This window comes from Chiloscyllium punctatum, chromosome 50 (assembly GCF_047496795.1).
Source record: "Chiloscyllium punctatum isolate Juve2018m chromosome 50, sChiPun1.3, whole genome shotgun sequence".
In the NCBI taxonomy this organism is placed as follows: domain Eukaryota; kingdom Metazoa; phylum Chordata; class Chondrichthyes; order Orectolobiformes; family Hemiscylliidae; genus Chiloscyllium; species Chiloscyllium punctatum.
This window is the reverse complement of record NC_092788.1, coordinates 28,189,705-28,206,547: the sequence shown is the minus strand read 5'-3', so window position 1 is coordinate 28,206,547 and position 16,843 is coordinate 28,189,705. Positions and strand designations below refer to the sequence as shown.

Sequence of the window (16,843 nt, the reverse complement as noted above, 5' to 3'; positions counted from 1 at the left end):
AGAGCAAGTCAATAACAGTATCAACAGTATAACAGTTGGGTGGCACGGTGGCACAGTGGTTAGCACTGCTGCCTCACAGCGCCGGAGACCCGGGTTCAATTCCCGCCTCAGGTGACTGACTGTGTGGAGTTTGCACGTTCTCCCCGTGTCTGCGTGGGTTTCCTCCGGGTGCTCCGGTTTCCTCCCACAGTCCAAACCTGTGCAGGTCAGGTGAACTGGCCATGCTAAATTGCCTGTAGTGTTAGGTAAGGGGTCGATGTCGATGTAGGGGTATGGGTGGGTACGTTTCGGCGGGGCGGTGTGGACTTGTTGGGCCGAAATGCCTGTTTCCACACTGTAAGTAATCTAATCTAATCTAATCAAACATGTAACACTTGATCCATTCAAGTAGGGTAGCAAAGAGCTGAAACACTTAAAGGTAAATGGTACAACCTCAGTGACATACACTAGACCATGTTTTACAAAATCATGTAAGTGGATTAACTTTGTCACGTAAAATACATTTTTAAACTTTCCCACCTCTGACTCATACTGGGGAACAGTTTCGTGAGCTGGCCACGAATGACTCATTTTCATGGATCACTCATTTCTAAACTCAAAACCAATTCTCTCAAAGGCCAGGCCCTTCCCAGAAGCTGCCCAGATTGGCGAGGTTATCCTGGTGAATCTGTTCCTTCCCTAGTCAGGACACATCACAACCTATCACCCACTTCTGCCACTCAGGGCGTCTCCTAGCTCTACATTAAAGACTGCCTTCACCAAGCAAACCATCTATACAACTCAATGTACCTGATGTGACAAAACAACTACACAAGCAGCCAGGAGATTCCGCTAAGACTTTCTCTCCTCTCTCTACAAGGATCTCAGGGAGTCTCTCTCTCGCTCTCACTGCACCCCTCAGGTCACCTCCTCTGCCCTGAAGCTCTTCAGCCACACCCTGAAGCAGACTCGCTACCACAGCTACATCTCCTTCCTCAGTGCCTGCCTACACAACCAACTGACGCCACATGGACACCGCACTACATTCTAACCAACATAATTTGGATCTGAACAGGACAACCAGTAACTACTGAAGGACTCTCGCCCAAAACGTCGATTCTCCTGCTTCTCGAATGCTGCCTAACCTGCTGTGCTTTTCCAGCACCCCACTCTCAACTCTGACGTCAGCATCTGTTGTCCTCACTTTCTCCTAAAACTTTTATCCTACAAGTGATTGGAGGAGGAGGCTGGGCCTGCAATTTCTCAAGTTTCGAAGAATGAGAGATGATCTAATTGAAGCATTTAAAGTTCATAAAGAGCTCAACAAGGTAGCTTCAAAAAGAATGTTTACCCCAGAGATTCAGTCACTGAGTATGTTCAAGACGGCTCAGTGGTTAGCAGTGCTGCCTCACAGCGCCAGGAACCCGGGTTTAATCTCACCCTCGGGCAATTGTCTGTGTGGAGTTTGCACATTGTCCCCATGTCTGCGTGGGTTTCCTCCGGGTGCTCCAATTTCCTCCCACAGTCCAAAGATGTGCAGATTAGGTGAAGTGGCCATGCTAAATTGCCCACAGTGTTAGGTGAAGGAGGAAATGTAGGGGAATGGGTCTGGGTGGGTTGCTCTTTGGAGGGTTGGTGTGGACTTGTTGGGCCAAAGGGCCTCTTTCCACACTAAGTAATCTGTAAGTAATCTAGTCTAAAGACAGAGGTCAACAGATTTCCAGATAGTGAAGATATTAAGAAACATAGAATGGCCACGGGGTGGAAGACTAGTCATGGGCAGCGGGCTGGCTCAGTGGTTAGCACTGCTGCCTTACAGCAGCAGGGACCCAGGTTAGAGTCCAGCCTCAGGCGACTGCCCATGTGGAGTCTGCACATTCTCATGTCTGCATGGGTTTCCTCCGGGTGCTCCAGTTTCCCCTCCACAGTCCAATGATGTACAGTTAGGTGAATTGGTCATGCTAAATTGCCCAGTGTTTAGGCGCATATAGGTTAGTTGCATTGGTCATAGGAACCATAGAGAGTAATGGGCGAAGGGGAATGGGTCTACGTGGGATACTCTTCAGAGGGTCACTGTGGGCTTGTTGGGCCAAATGGCCTGTTTCCACACTGGGAATTCTATTCTATGATCCAGGTAAATGGCAGAGAAGGGTCAAGAGGCCAACTGCCTTCTACTTGCACCTAACACCCGTCCTTGCATAGGTACCAAAATGTCATGCCTAATACTGGGTAACACATTTTAGCTAGAGGCCTGGAGTCAGTATGTTACCCTTAACCACCAAGTCCTGGCTTCAAGTCCAACCCCAAGACTTAAACACAAAAGACTTACTTTCTAGTGCAGTTCTGCGGGAGTTCAGCAGTACCAGAACACTCAGACCAGATTTTAAACGGAGGCTCCTTTGGCTGCTCAGGCAGTCTTGGAAAATCCCAGTCACTATTTTGACTAGGAGCAGGCATACCTTCCCCAATGACCTAGCCAATAGGTACCCCTCAATCTACATCACAGAAAAAAAACCCACACTTGGTCATTACCTGATTTTTGAGTCAAGAAATTTGCTGATTCCAAAGCAGTGGCTGCACTGCCAACTTTAGAGTCTGCATTTCAAAAAAAAGCACCTTATTGGCTGGAAAGCATTTTAAGCTGCCTTGTAGAACTATATAAACGCAAGTCATTTTTGCTCTCTTGCATCTCAACTTGAAGATACTATGACCCCACCAAGGATGATGAATTTCACTTATGCAGAGAGTGGATGAGCTAAAAATGTCCTCCTTGGAACAAGGGGGTAAAAGAGGAGATTTAACAAAGGTGTTCAAAGTTAACAGTGTTACAAAAAGGTATTTTGGATTGTAGGGGATCAGAGACTGACTGAGGAAATAAGGAAACAATTACAGCAGCAGCTTTCAGGAGAACTTTTTTAATATGACAGGGCAGGGGTTAAGAATAAGGCAGCGGGACCAATTCGACAGTTCTTGCAAAGCGTTAGCACACACACTAGGACAGAATGGGTTTCCTTCAGAGGTACAAAATTCAACATTAGCAATGTGTGGGACAAGCTAACTGGATGATAATCAAGGAAGCTTCAGGGGCTTCACCCTAGCTCATTGACCACCAACCTCTATGCTGTTGGCCAGCACATGGCGTTGAAAGCAGAAAAAAAACCCAGGAGCAAATCTCAATGTTTTCAAAAAGAAATGCTTTCTCAGCAAAGAAAAAACACACAAGGTTATGGGGTGGAGAGAGAATATACCAAACCGACATCCTTGCTTCTGAAATTTCTTGCACAGCAAACTATGGCAAGAAAATTCTAGAATGAAATTTCGCATTTGGAGGTCACGTAAAGTTACCATAACAATCACCATCTAGATCAGTGCATCAGTGTCAGGTCAATAATTGTGCTCACTGCAGCATCCCATTCTGTCGCCATTCTCTGAATGAAAGTCACAAGCCTGCCACTCAAAACCTTTTGAAAGTGGTTACAAGTGGATGCAGGGACACGCTGCTGCTTCTCAGCAAGGATGGGTACAAGCAAAGCTCCATGGGCATTCTCCAAAGCAACTCTCAAGAAGTGCAACTGACCCTCCAGACTAAGCCCAACTATCAGCGTCAACTAAATGACACTTGGACAGAATCACTGGATTATTGAGATGATGCATACAAGGATCCCATCAGCACTGAGCACTTTGGTGGGAGCTAAATACAGGCAAGGCTACACTCTGACTGCAAGTGGTAGTAACTGCACAACTGTGACAAAAACTTGCATTTAGCTAGCAACATTTAATGCCCCCAGTGTATCACCTGACAAGATTTGATTCAGAGCCGCGGGGTTGAGAGACAGCAGACCAAAGGTTTGGCCAAAGAGGCAGGTTATAAGGAGTCAGAGGAGGAGAGAATTTCAGAGCATAGGCCCCAAAGCAAATGGGACAATGAAAAGGAATCAGGTATGTACAAGATTGTGGACACCAAGGAGCACAGAGACCTCCAAGGATTGTAGATGTTTACAGAGATTGGGAGGTGTGCACCACAGAACAGGAACATATTAAAAATAACAAGGCACTGCCAGACTAAGGGTTAACAGGTCAGCTGCGTATTGGGGGGGTTGTTGTTGTCATCGACAGATGAGCAGAGCTCAGAGAGAGCTGAGATGGAAGCAGCTAAAAACCTGGATGAGCTCAAACTTACAGAGGGAGCAAGGAGCGGGGAGGCAAGGCCGGAGAACATTTGAACAGTTGAGCCTGGAGATAACAAAAGCACAGAAATGCACGTGTGAAGACAATCTCTACATTCACTCTCTTCTTCCACACACTCCACTCCACTAACCCAAAGGCTAACTAGATTTATGGTTAGACCGTCGGCCTGCAGCCTATTCCATCTTTCAAATAATGGTATAGGGAAGGTTGACATTTAAAAAGATCACAGGACTGAATATACCACTATCCAGTTTCTGTGATGAACACACATGAATCTACAGACACGATCCAGAAGAAAAACGTGCTCCTTAAAACGGGGCGAGTGTTGTTTTAAAAAGTGCCCTGCCAGACAGCCTCACTTGTGGGCACAATACATTTCAAAAATCATTCAACAAAACTGCTCAACTCCACAGTCATTTCAAGCTTGATGCCTGCAACTCAAAACCACGTGTAATTAAGAGGAAGTAAAGCCAAATCCGTTTACAATCCAAAAAAATTCAACTTAGTCTTCAGATTCCCCAAAACTCAAATCTTGTGCAACTAATTTTGAATTATAACGAACAGGAATGAACTTGTGCCATAACCTACGAAGCACGGGTGTAATTTTTAAAATCTCACATGGAAAGAGAACTTCAAAATGAAAATTTTAACTCTAACGCCGCACCATTACGAACGTACTTAAGTGGCACTGTTTTGACCTCAAAATCACAAATATACAATGCTAAGTCAAAATCTTTCCTTTTAAAAAAATGCTTTAACTTTTCAGACACATTTACGCAGTCAGTCAGCTTAGAGCAGGGGAAAAGTACACCTTCCAGAACAAACACAAGCAAAATGAAACTCTCCCACATGCAAGCCAGTAATTTTCTAAAATAAAGCACAAAAGCTAAACACAGACTATCGTTCCCTATAAGCAGCCAATTTCTCTCAATATTGGAATGTTACACATACCAAAATAAGAGAAAAAGCCTCAGGTTAAGAGAAAGCAAAATCATCTTAAAAAAGAAACCATTTGCCCTCACAGCATGGCCTTACGTTCTCCCCTTTTATCATATGCAATTTTTTTTTACCTCCTGGAAGCCTGGTCTGTCTTGCGCCATTTGGATGAATGTACAATTATATTTTTTTTAAATCTATACAAACACAAAAAGACAACACCGCAGAATTAGATTCAGTCCTTTTCTTGCCCAGATATAAAAATGGGATTTGAGGGAAAGCGATGAGTCTGCTCCAGCGAGCAAGCAGTGTGGAGGAAGAGAAGGCTGTGTGTCAGCTATTGGTGCTTAGTCAGTCCCTGCACAGGGCCTCAGGCTTCTCTCTCTCTCTCTCTCTCTTTTGCCCCCACCCCCTTCCACTTACAAATAAATATAGAAACATAAGATTCGTGGGGGTGGGGGTGGGGGTGGGGGGTGGGGAGAGAAACAGGTTTCCCAAAAGAGGGAGAGAGAATACAAGGGAATCCAATGTACTCTCTCTATTTACAGAACTATATACACAGTTTTAAATAAATCTTGTCGAAATATAAACATCAGGGAGAACGCAAATAATGGATGATTAGAAGGACAGACATTTCCTGAAGGGGGAACAGGGGTTAAAAGAAAGAGGCCACCTTGTGACGACAAGGTCCTTCACTTCTTAAAAATATTTAATATATTTCTCATAGATATACAAACATGTAAAATCTTTTCCCCCATCAAACCAGAATTTCATCCAGCTTCCTCCATCAGCATAGATGGATATTTTTAAAAACCAAATTGTGGGGGTGTGGGGAAGAGAAGGTACAGGGTAAAAGATGACAGCTTGCGACTTAACTCTCCGGAGTTCCTTTGCCTTTACTGTACAGATAATCATTCCAAGTCTGTTTCCACCTTTGCTACTCATTTCTTAAAACAGTAAAAAGTAGAATCACAACTGACAAAACACTTGCACATTTCCTGAAAAAAGTGTTGCTTTCTGAAGAGGTGGTGCTAAAAGGAAGGTGAGAGAGAGGGGCGAATGGGAGGGGGTGGGGGAAGAGAGAGAGGGGCGAATGGGAGGGGGTGGGGGAGGGAGAGAGGGGTAAACCGAGGGGAGGAAAGGGGGGGCGGACGAACAACAGCAGGGGAGAGGGGGGCGAACGACGGTTGGGGGGGGGGGGGCGGGACAACAACAGTGGGGGGGGGGGCGGGACAACAACAGTGGGGGGGGGCGAACGACAGCGGGGGAGGGGGGGCGAACGACAGCGGGGGAGGGGGGGGCGAACGACAGCGGGGGAGGGGGGGATGAACGACAGCGGGGGAGGGCGGCGAACGACAGTGGGGGGGGGGGCGAGAGACGGGGGGAGGGAGGGTGAGAGACGGGGGGGAAGGAGGGCGAGAGACGGGGGGGGGAAAGGAGGGCGAGAGACGGGGGGGGGAAAGGAGGGCGAGAGACGGGGGGGGGAAAGGAGGGCGAGAGACGGGGGGGGGGAAAGGAGGGCGAGAGACGGGGGGGGGAAAGGAGGGCGAGAGACGGGGGGGGGAAGGAGGGCGAGAGACGGGGGGGGGGAAAGGAGGGCGAGAGACGGGGGGGGAAAGGAGGGCGAGAGACGGGGGGGGAAAGGAGGGCGAGAGACGGGGGGGGAAAGGAGGGCGAGAGACGGGGGGGGGAAAGGAGGGCGAGAGACGGGGGGGGGAAAGGAGGGCGAGAGACGGGGGGGGGAAAGGAGGGCGAGAGACGGGGGGGGGAAAGGAGGGCGAGAGACGGGGGGGGGAAAGGAGGGCGAGAGACGGGGGGGGAAAGGAGGGCGAGAGACGGGGGGGAAAGGAGGGCGAGAGACGGGGGGGGAAGGGAGGGCGAGAGACGGGGGGGAAGGAGGGAGGGCGAGAGACGGGGGGGGAAGGAGGGAGGGCGAGAGACGGGGGGGGGGAAGGAGGGAGGGCGAGAGACGGGGGGGGGGAAGGAGGGAGGGCGAGAGACGGGGGGGGGAAGGAGGGAGGGCGAGAGACGGGGGGGGAAGGAGGGAGGGCGAGAGACGGGGGGGGAAGGAGGGAGGGCGAGAGACGGGGGGGGAAGGAGGGAGGGCGAGAGACGGGGGGGGAAGGAGGGAGGGCGAGAGACGGGGGGGGAAGGAGGGAGGGCGAGAGACGGGGGGGGAAGGAGGGAGGGCGAGAGACGGGGGGGGAAGGAGGGAGGGCGAGAGACGGGGGGGGAAGGAGGGAGGGCGAGAGACGGGGGGGGGGGGAAGGAGGGAGGGCGAGAGACGGGGGGGGAAGGAGGGAGGGCGAGAGACGGGGGGGGGAAGGAGGGAGGGCGAGAGACGGGGGGGGGGGAAGGAGGGAGGGCGAGAGACGGGGGGGGGGGGAGGAGGGAGGGCGAGAGACGGGGGGGGGAAGGAGGGAGGGCGAGAGACGGGGGGGGAAGGAGGGAGGGCGAGAGACGGGGGGGGAAGGAGGGAGGGCGAGAGACGGGGGGGGAAGGAGGGAGGGCGAGAGACGGGGGGGGAAGGAGGGAGGGCGAGAGACGGGGGGGGAAGGAGGGAGGGCGAGAGACGGGGGGGGAAGGAGGGAGGGCGAGAGACGGGGGGGAAGGAGGGAGGGCGAGAGACGGGGGGGGAAGGAGGGAGGGCGAGAGACGGGGGAGGGAGGAAGGGCGAGAGACGGGGGAGGGAGGAAGGGCGAGAGACGGGGGAGGGAGGAAGGGCGAGAGACGGGGGAGGGAGGAAGGGCGAGAGACGGGGGAGGGAGGAAGGGCGAGAGACGGGGGAGGGAGGAAGGGCGAGAGACGGGGGAGGGAGGGAGGGAGGGCGAGAGACGGGGGAGGGAGGGAGGGCGAGAGACGGGGGAGGGAGGGAGGGCGAGAGACGGGGGAGGGAGGGAGGGCGAGAGACGGGGGAGGGAGGGAGGGCGAGAGACGGGGGAGGGAGGGAGGGCGAGAGACGGGGGAGGGAGGGAGGGCGAGAGACGGGGGAGGGAGGGAGGGCGAGAGACGGGGGAGGGAGGGAGGGCGAGAGACGGGGGAGGGAGGGAGGGCGAGAGACGGGGGAGGGAGGGAGGGCGAGAGACGGGGGAGGGAGGGAGGGCGAGAGACGGGGGAGGGAGGGAGGGCGAGAGACGGGGGAGGGAGGGAGGGCGAGAGACGGGGGAGGGAGGGAGGGCGAGAGACGGGGGGGAAAGAGAAGGGAGGGCGAGAGACGGGGGGGAAAGAGAAGGGAGGGCGAGAGACGGGGGGGAAAGAGAAGGGAGGGCGAGGGGGGGGGGGGGGGGGGGAACAGCTGGGGGCTTGTACTCCTCTCCAAGGTCCTTTTAACCACTTCTTATCAGGTATGACCTAACCAGAGTGGAGTTTGGGGGGGATGGGGTGGGGGAGATGGGGGGGGGGGGGGGGGAGAGATGGGGGGGGGGGGTGTTTGAGGAAATCCTTCCCCTCCCTTTCTCCCACTGCCCTCCCATTTTAAAACCAGAACCCTCCTCTCTCTCTCTCTCTCTCTCTCACACCCTGTGTGTGTGTGTGTGTGTGTGTGTGTGTCTCCACAAACCCCTTGCCTTCGGAGGTGAGGTGAGGTGAGGTGAGGTGAGGTGAGGTGAGGGGGGGGGGGGGGGGGGGGGGGGTTGGAAGAAGTGTACGATTTTGTTTGAAGAAAAAAAGCACACACATATATATATATAAAAAATTAAAATGGCGGGTCTACTCCAGGGCCCCCCCCTCTTCATCCACCTCAAACTGGCCCGAAATCGTCGCTGAGAGATAGATAGATGGATGGATGGATTCTCCCCCCCTCCTCCTCCAAAACTTGTCTTTTTAATTTTTATTTAACCCCCCCCCCCCCTCATTACCCACACACATTTCCAAAGCAAAGAAGGCATTAAATAAAATGGTGGTGGCTGTGGGTGAAAGGGTGGTGGAAGATACGGGGGGGGGGGTAGTTGGTCAAAAGGAGCTTCTTGAATTTTAAATAAAAAAGGGCGGATTTATTATTATTTTTTTTATATAAAAAATACCCCGGGGTGTTTTCGATGAGTTTTTTTTCCCCCCTCTTTGGGTTTTTCCCCTCGAGGTACGTGTGGGGGAGAAACTAAAAATAAAAAGAGACATTTGTTTTCTGTGTCTGTCTGTCCGTGTGTGTCTCTCTCTGTCTCTCTCACCTGAACAACATCGGCCATGTTGTCGCTCGCTCGCCCTCCCGCCTGCCGCCTCCTCCCGCCGCCGCCGCCGCCGCGTTCCCTCCCCCCACACACACGCACACGCACACGCACGGAATCGGCGGCCCCTGCACTGCGCACGCGTCGCGGAGAAAGCCTGTCGAGAAGGGGGGTTGGCTCACGTTGTGTGGTGGTGTGTGGGGGGGGGGGGGGGGTGGGTGGGAGGAGTCACAACGAGAAGAGGGGGCGTGTCTTTTTTTTCGTGTGTGTGTGAAAGGGGTGGTGAGGAGGCGGCTACGACCTCCCGCGACGTCGCCGCCCTAGAGGGGAGGGTTGGTCGCGTCCGGCTGCGAGGCGCGGCGCATGCCCACCATAGCTTCTGGGTCCTTTAGTTTTGGGGGGGTGAATAGAGGTCTAGGGCGCATGCGCCGTCCTTTCGTCGGTGTTGTTAGCTATTCCCTTCCCCCCAACTACAGTGCAACGACGAGAGCGCCGGCGTTTTGTGCAAGGGGCGGTAGGTTTCTCCGCCTCATTCACCTCGCCGCGTGCTTGCGAGGTTCCTTTCCTTGAAGGAGGGGGAGGGGGAGGTTGGCGCCGGCGATCGCGCGTGCGCAGTCCCTTCATAGCGGGAGGGGACGGGGACGACGGCGTCTGCGCGGTGCCGGCAACCGCGCGTGCACGCTCCCTTTCCTGGGGGGCTGGGTGGCGCGAATGCAGGACAGAGCGCACCTGCGCAGTTGGGGTAACGTCGTCTCGAGCTACTGGCGGGGGGGTGGGGAATGATTGGCAAGGAGGGATCCCCGCCCCAACCTTGGGGACTGCGCAAGCGTCGAAAGCAGCCCAGTGAGTTGTGTTTTTTTTTAAAAAAAATATTCGTTTATTTGTAATTATTGTTCGTTTTCTTTTCTTCGTGGTGTTTCGAGTGGGCTGGGGGCGTGGGGAGTCGTCGGTTTGTCTGGTCATCTCCCTAAGCGGATGGGGGATGGGGGGGGTTAGGCCTGGGCGGGGCCAATATGAGTGGCGGGGTGGCTGGCTGAAGGGGGCTGCAGGGCAGTCTTCCCGCGACACCGCCGCCCTGCAGGACAGGAGGCGACGGTGCTCCTGACATGTGCGCAGGGGGCGGATTCAGGACACTTCATTAACCCTCTCCATTGGAAACACTGGGCTGGATTTCAAAGCTGGGGTAAGGGGTGCGGAGGGAGTTTGAGAAGATCTTTTCCTCTTTACGGATAGGAATGGATTTGAATTTCCCCCCCCCCCCCACGCTGGAAATGCAGGGGACGCTGGAGTAATAGGGAGAGGAATTGATTTGTTTTATTATTATCCTGAGATACAGTGAAAAGTAATGTTTTGCATGCTGTCCAGACAAATTATACCTTACATGAGTACATCAGGTTCATACAGTTACAGAGATGTGGAGTATGGACCCTTTGGTCCGACTCGTCCATGTTGACTGGATATCCTAAATTAATCTAGTCTCGTTTGGCCCAGATGCCTTTTAAATTTTGTAATTGTACCAGCCTCCACCATTTCCACTGGCAACTTATTGCATACACGCACCACACTATGCATGACAAAGATCCTTTTTTAATTATTCCCCCTCTCACTTTAAACCTATGCCTTTTAGATTAGATTACTTACACTGTGGAAACAGACCCTTCGGCCCAACAAGTTCCACACCGACCCACCGAGGAGCTACCCACCCAGACCCATCCCCCTACATTTACCCCTTGACCTAACACTACGGGCCATTGAGCATAGCCAATTCACCTGACCTGCACATTTTTGGACTGTGGGAAGAAACTGGAGCACCTGGAGGAAACCCACGCGGATGCTGGGAGAATGTGCAAACTCCACACGGACAGTTGCCTGAGATGGGAATTGAAGCCAGGTCTCTGGCGCTGTGAGGCAACAGTGCTAACCACTATGTGCCACCATGCTGCCCACATTCCACCCCAGCTTTTAGTTTTGTACTCCCCCATTCTGGGGAAAAGACCTGATCTATTTTCCCTATCCATGCCCTTCATGACTTTGTAACTCTGTGCAGGCCTGTATCCTGACACCAATTATCCAGCTTCATCAGAACCATCTGTCAGAGTGAACAGAAGCTCTGAAGAAGAGTCATCTAGACTCAGAATGTTAGCTTGCTCCCTCTCCATAGATGCTGTCTGACCAAACACTATCTCCAGTGTTCGTTGTTTTCAGAATCTCTGACACTCCTGTATGTATCTGTCAGCCAGGGCTCCCTGATTGAACCAGGTTAACAGCTCCAGTTTGGGAGCCCATTCTAAGATCCACCTAGCTGACCTCGTTACAACCACTACAGAACAGAATATAGTGTTACACAGCTGCAGAGAAAGATTAACTCTAATATACAAGAGGTTCGTTCATAGGTCACTTGAACCCGAAACATTAACCCTTCTCTCTCTCCACAGATGCTGCGAGGCCAGCTGAGTTTCTCCAATTCTTCCTGTTTGTGAATTAGAGCCCCCTACACTTTCACTGGAACCCCTGGAATGGTGCTGGGCTGGGATAAAGTAAAACAGGGGAACTCATTGGAAATACCGAATTGGATCCACACAGTGGATTTTAAAGGAATGGACTTGGCACTCATTTGGAAGCACTGGATCGGGTTTGACTGAGCAGGGGTTAGGGGGACCTTTTAGAAATGTTGGTGTAGATTAGAGGCAATAGCTTTTTACAATAATTTTTATTACAACAGAGCATCTGCAGAGACCCAACAGCATAGATTGTGCAGAGGTGAAATTAGAATAAGGAAAGGCAAGAGAAAGATATTGGCAGATAAAATCAGGGAAACCTCAATAATATTTTCTGAATACGTTGAAAACAACTAAGAAAAACTTGCAAAAAATTAACATATTTTAATAAAATCTGTGATGTCTTTTGCAACAATTGGGTGTCTCAAAAGTTGTCAGATGTATTATCCCTGTTGTAGGAAATGTACCTTACATTGTGGAAGCAGGCCGTTCAATCCACTGAGTCCGCACCAATCCTCCGAAGAGCAAACCAACCAGGCCCTTTCCCTGTAACCATACATTCCTGGACACTGTGGACAGTCCACCTAACCTGCACATATTTGGACTGTGAGAGGAAACTGGAGCACCCAGAGAGAATGTGTAAACTCCATGCAGACAGTCACCTGAGATTGGAATTGAACCTGGGTCCCTGGCACTGTGAGGTAGCAGTGCCAAACATTATGTCACCTGTTAAAATGTTAGCCTTGGATTGTAGATGACTAGCCTAGTGACTTTGCCTCTATACCATTGTAGCACCCAGCTTGAGCACAGTAAACTCTCACAGCTGGCAATGTGATACCAATCCAGATCCTGTTTTGTTGGCATTGGTTGAGGGATAAATGTTGGCCCATTGACACGGTGGCTTTGCTTTGGACTTTGTTTGGGCTACAGCATGCTGAGATAGAAGCTAAGCAGCTTATCATCTGCCCTTTACTGTTAAAGCCCATTCAGAGAGACCACTGTGAGAGCTGTTCTCCTGAAAAGCTTGTGAATTCTTGATGATTCCTGAATGATCTGTGTCTGCAAAGCTTCCAGTTGACAATCGCCCATGTTTAGTGCCATCTGGTTGCATACTGAACCTGAAGAGGATCTTGAACCTTCCATACAATATGCTATTTTCTTTTAAGAACTAACCATTATTGATCAAAGTAGTTATCTTGCCAAACTTAATCCGTACGGAGAAACTTCTTTTTGCTCTTTAATTGGTGTTAATTTATTCAAAAGGATAAATATTTGTACTTTCATGTTCTAAACTGTGTTGATCAGTTTTACATAATGTCTGAATAATTCCTGTCTCTTTTTTTGCAATAAATCAATAACTTTGTTGTTTAGGAAGTAATCTGGTTGATGTTTGTTTTTATTCTAAACCCAATATTGGTGGATGAAGTGGGTAACTGGCCATATTGGGTAACCGAGTAAAGCATTTTAAAAAATAATGTTGTGATCAGCAAAATGTTGGGATTTACACTTGGAATATTGTGTACAGTTCTGGTCCCCATATTTTGGGAAGGATGTGCAAGCATTTGAAAAGGTGTAAAGGAGATTTACCAGGATGTTGCCTCGTCTGGAGGGAAGGTCCTATGAGGAGAGACTGAGAGACTTGAACCTGTCCTCATTGGAAAGAAGAAGGCTAAGAGGGGATTTGATGGAGACATACAAGATGGTCAGAGGATTAGATAGAGTAGACAGTGAGTCTTTTTCCTCATGATGATGTCAGTGTGTACGAGGGGGCATAACTACAAATTGAGGGGTGATAAATTTAAGGCAGATGTCAGAGGCAGGTTCTTTAAGCAGAGAGTGGTAAGGGCGTGGAATGCACTACCTGCTAATGTAGTTAACTCAGCCACATTAGGGAGATTTAAACAATCCTTAGATAAGAACATGGATGATGACGGGATAGTGTAGGGGAACAAGCTGAGAATAGTTCACAGGTCGGTGCAACATCGAGGGCCGAAGGGCCTGTTCTGCGCTGTATTGTTCTATGTTCTATAGGACGACAGTGCATTGTCCACTGTTGATTGTTACAGGAAGGGCTGAATAATCTGGGTGGGGATTGTTCTCTTTGGAATAAAGGAAGCTGAGGAAAGATCTAATTGAGATGCATAACATTGATAGGCCTTTGATAGAGTGGGTTGAAAGAGACCATTGGCAGAGCTGAATAACCAGTGAATATAGATTTAAAGTAATTTGTAGCAAGATGGAGCGAGTGGTGCTGGGATGGTAGTTGAAGCGTAAACCTTTTTCTCCCAGATAGTAAGATACCTTGAACGTACCACCTGGAAATGATTACGGCATCCATGACAGCCTTTTAATCAGAAACCAAACCAAAGGGTTACGGGGAAAAGAGGAGTTAAGGGTTATCAGGTCAGTAACAATCTCGTGGAATGCCAGAGCAGACTTGATGGGCTGAATGGCCTACTTCTATTCTATGCCTTATAAAATAACCTGGATACATACTTTAATCTACAGGTCTAAGCACCAAGGGTAGGAAGGTAGGTATGGTTGAGGAGCTTTTTCTCATCCAGAGTGGACAGGAAGGACCAAGTGGTCTCTTTCTGAGTTATAAATTTCCTATGAGGCAGACGTTTCCCACACGATTTTGAAGTGTGTGGCCAAGTGTTAGCTGGTGATTCATGGAGAGCTGACAGGCAGATGATGCAGGGGAACTCACCCTATCACAGCCCTCGACAAGAGCGAGCCAAGGCACCAACCAGAGGCCAGCAATTTCCTAAAATCAGCCAATTGAGGCTGACCTATCCCTTGGTGAGGAGGTAAGTTCTTATTTTCTTCTTCTTGCGGGGAAAGGGGAGTTCAGAGACAGAGGAGGTGGATTTGGCTTTCAGAGACCACCCCTTTGCTCAACATCCACGTCTCCATTTGTTGCCAAACGTGCCCACTTTGGAGACCCCCATCTTTCCCCAGTAACCCTGCAGACAGATGTCACGGCTTCCCAGTCAAGTAACTAGCCACCTTCCCCACCCCCAGAGAAGGCACATGATTGGGGAGATGGCAAGATAATACCCTCAAGTGGCCACTAATTGACTACTTCAAGGGCCTTAGTCGATAGCAAGCTGAAAAAGTAGCCCAAGGATTTTCTCACCCCAGACCTAATTCCAGTGATCTCTGTAATCAAGCAACAGTTGGGCCAATCATTTGCCCTTCTTGCCACCCTCAGCAAGTGGAGGTGGGGGGAGGGTGGCAATGTTATCACAATCTTTCAAACATACAAAATGATCCTTTAGGAGTATGTACAAGACCATTAAGGGACTTGACTGAGTGGATGCTGATAGGTTGTTTTACCTCACGAGGAGGCACCGTTTCAGAATAAGGTAGCTTCTGTTTAAGACTGAGATGAGGAGGAATTTCTTCTCGGCGGATGGTGAGTCTGTGGAATCCTCTCTCCTGCCAAAAAGCAGCGGAGCCCGGGTCATTGAAATTGGTCGAAAATGTGTTAAACAGATTTTTGGTTATCAAGAGGGTCAAAGGATATGACGGTGAGATGGGAAATATAGAAATCAGAAGTAGAAGCAGGCCGTTTGACTTTGAACTTGCTTCATTATTCAGTGTGATCATTGTTGATCTTCTGCCTCAATGCCATATCCCCATGTTTTCCCCATATCCCTTGATGCCTTTAAAATTTTTTAAATGTATCTATCGCTTTCTTGAATACATTCGTGACTTGCCCTCCACAGCGTTCAGTGGTAAAGAATTCCTCAGGTTTACTATCCCTTGAATGAAGAAACGTTTCCTCATCTTAGTCATTAATGTTGTACCCTATTTCCATAAACTGTGTCCCCTAGTTATAGACTCCCCAAGGTGGAAACATCCTCTTTGCATCGAGTTAAAAATCACACAACACCAGGTTATAGTTGAGGCTCAGAGTTCTGAACTCTGAGCTCAAAAACTGCATGAATTTATGTAAAACTCTGATCTCACTTTTTAGATTAGAATCAATCTAAACATCAGGTCATAGACAGAGAACACAGGGGGCTAACACCTTCAACATATTGTCTAGCTATCACCATTGTTAACAGCTAACCCGAGAATGCAACTTTTAAAAACAAAAGGTTTTGTGATTTACACATGAAAGAAGTGAAACTATCACTGTATTCTAACAGATGAAAGGCTTAACAGACAATCAGTTTTTCAATGTATAATTTCAGTTACATCACACTGCAAATTTTTGCTAAAAATTCTGTGTTACGATCGAGCCCTCCATAATCACCTGATGAAGGAGCGTCGCTCCGAAAGCTAGTGTGCTTCCAATTAAACCTGTTGGACTATAACCTGGTGTTGTGTGATTTTTAACTTTGTACACCCCAGTCCAACACCAGCATCTCCAAATCTTTGCATCTAGTGTGCCCAAGCCTGTTAGAATTTTATACTTTCAGGCAGGTCCCATCTCATGCAGGCCCAATGTCCCCTAATTGGACAGTCCTGCCATCCCCAATATCAGCCTAATGAACGTCCGCTGCACTCCCTGTATGAGGACCACACCTTTCTTATATAGGAAGACCAAAACTGCAAACAATATTCTAGGTGTGGTGTCACCAAGACCTTGTACAACTGCAGTAAGACATCCCTAGTCCTGTCCTCCAATCCTCTTGCAACTAAGTCCAATATACCACTTACCTTCTCAATTCATTGCTGCACCTGCCTGCCTGGGGTTGAGGCCACTTTCAGAGCAATTGTGATCTTTACTGAGTGGCAGATCAGACTGAAAGGGCCTGAATTACTGAATTTAGTGTTTCTACAGCCCCTCTCTCAAATAATCAAATCTGACAGGGATAAAGCTCACAAGTCCGGGCACACTGTTTCCCTCCCCTGGAATTCAACTTCTATTAAGTGTCCAGTGAGTCACTGAGCATCAGGCATGCCATTCATCCCATCAAGCCTTTGTTAGATCTTTGTAGGAACTCCTCTCCAACCCTGAAAATCAGTTCTCTCCACACTTTGCACACTTGAGCCATTCCATTAACATCCGAGATTCCACTGGAGCCTGACACTAGTCCAGCCTGTGCTGTAGAACAAACACTAGTC

At 49.7% G+C, this 16,843-nt stretch overlaps 1 protein-coding gene and 1 long non-coding RNA gene across 12 annotated transcripts in view; one reads left to right on the top strand and one right to left on the bottom strand.

Moving 5' to 3' along the window:
• huwe1 (HECT, UBA and WWE domain containing E3 ubiquitin protein ligase 1) overlaps positions 1–9,342 on the bottom strand; it is a 205,966-nt gene extending 196,624 nt beyond the window's left edge. For 10 of the 11 annotated variants that reach the window (XM_072566522.1, XM_072566526.1, XM_072566525.1 and 7 more), the window contains exon 1: positions 9,270–9,342. The gene's annotated coding sequence lies outside the window, so the exon portion shown is untranslated. Of the gene's footprint in view, positions 1–5,237; positions 5,298–9,269 lie in introns of those variants that run through there. The other variant, XM_072566523.1, reaches the window with a different exon arrangement.
• Positions 9,343–9,786: 444 nt separating this feature from the next.
• LOC140470102 (uncharacterized) lies at positions 9,787–13,142 on the top strand. The gene is made up of 2 exons (XR_011956367.1): positions 9,787–10,109; positions 11,702–13,142. It is a non-coding gene; the product is annotated as an uncharacterized lncRNA (long non-coding RNA).
• Positions 13,143–16,843: the final 3,701 nt, after the last annotated feature.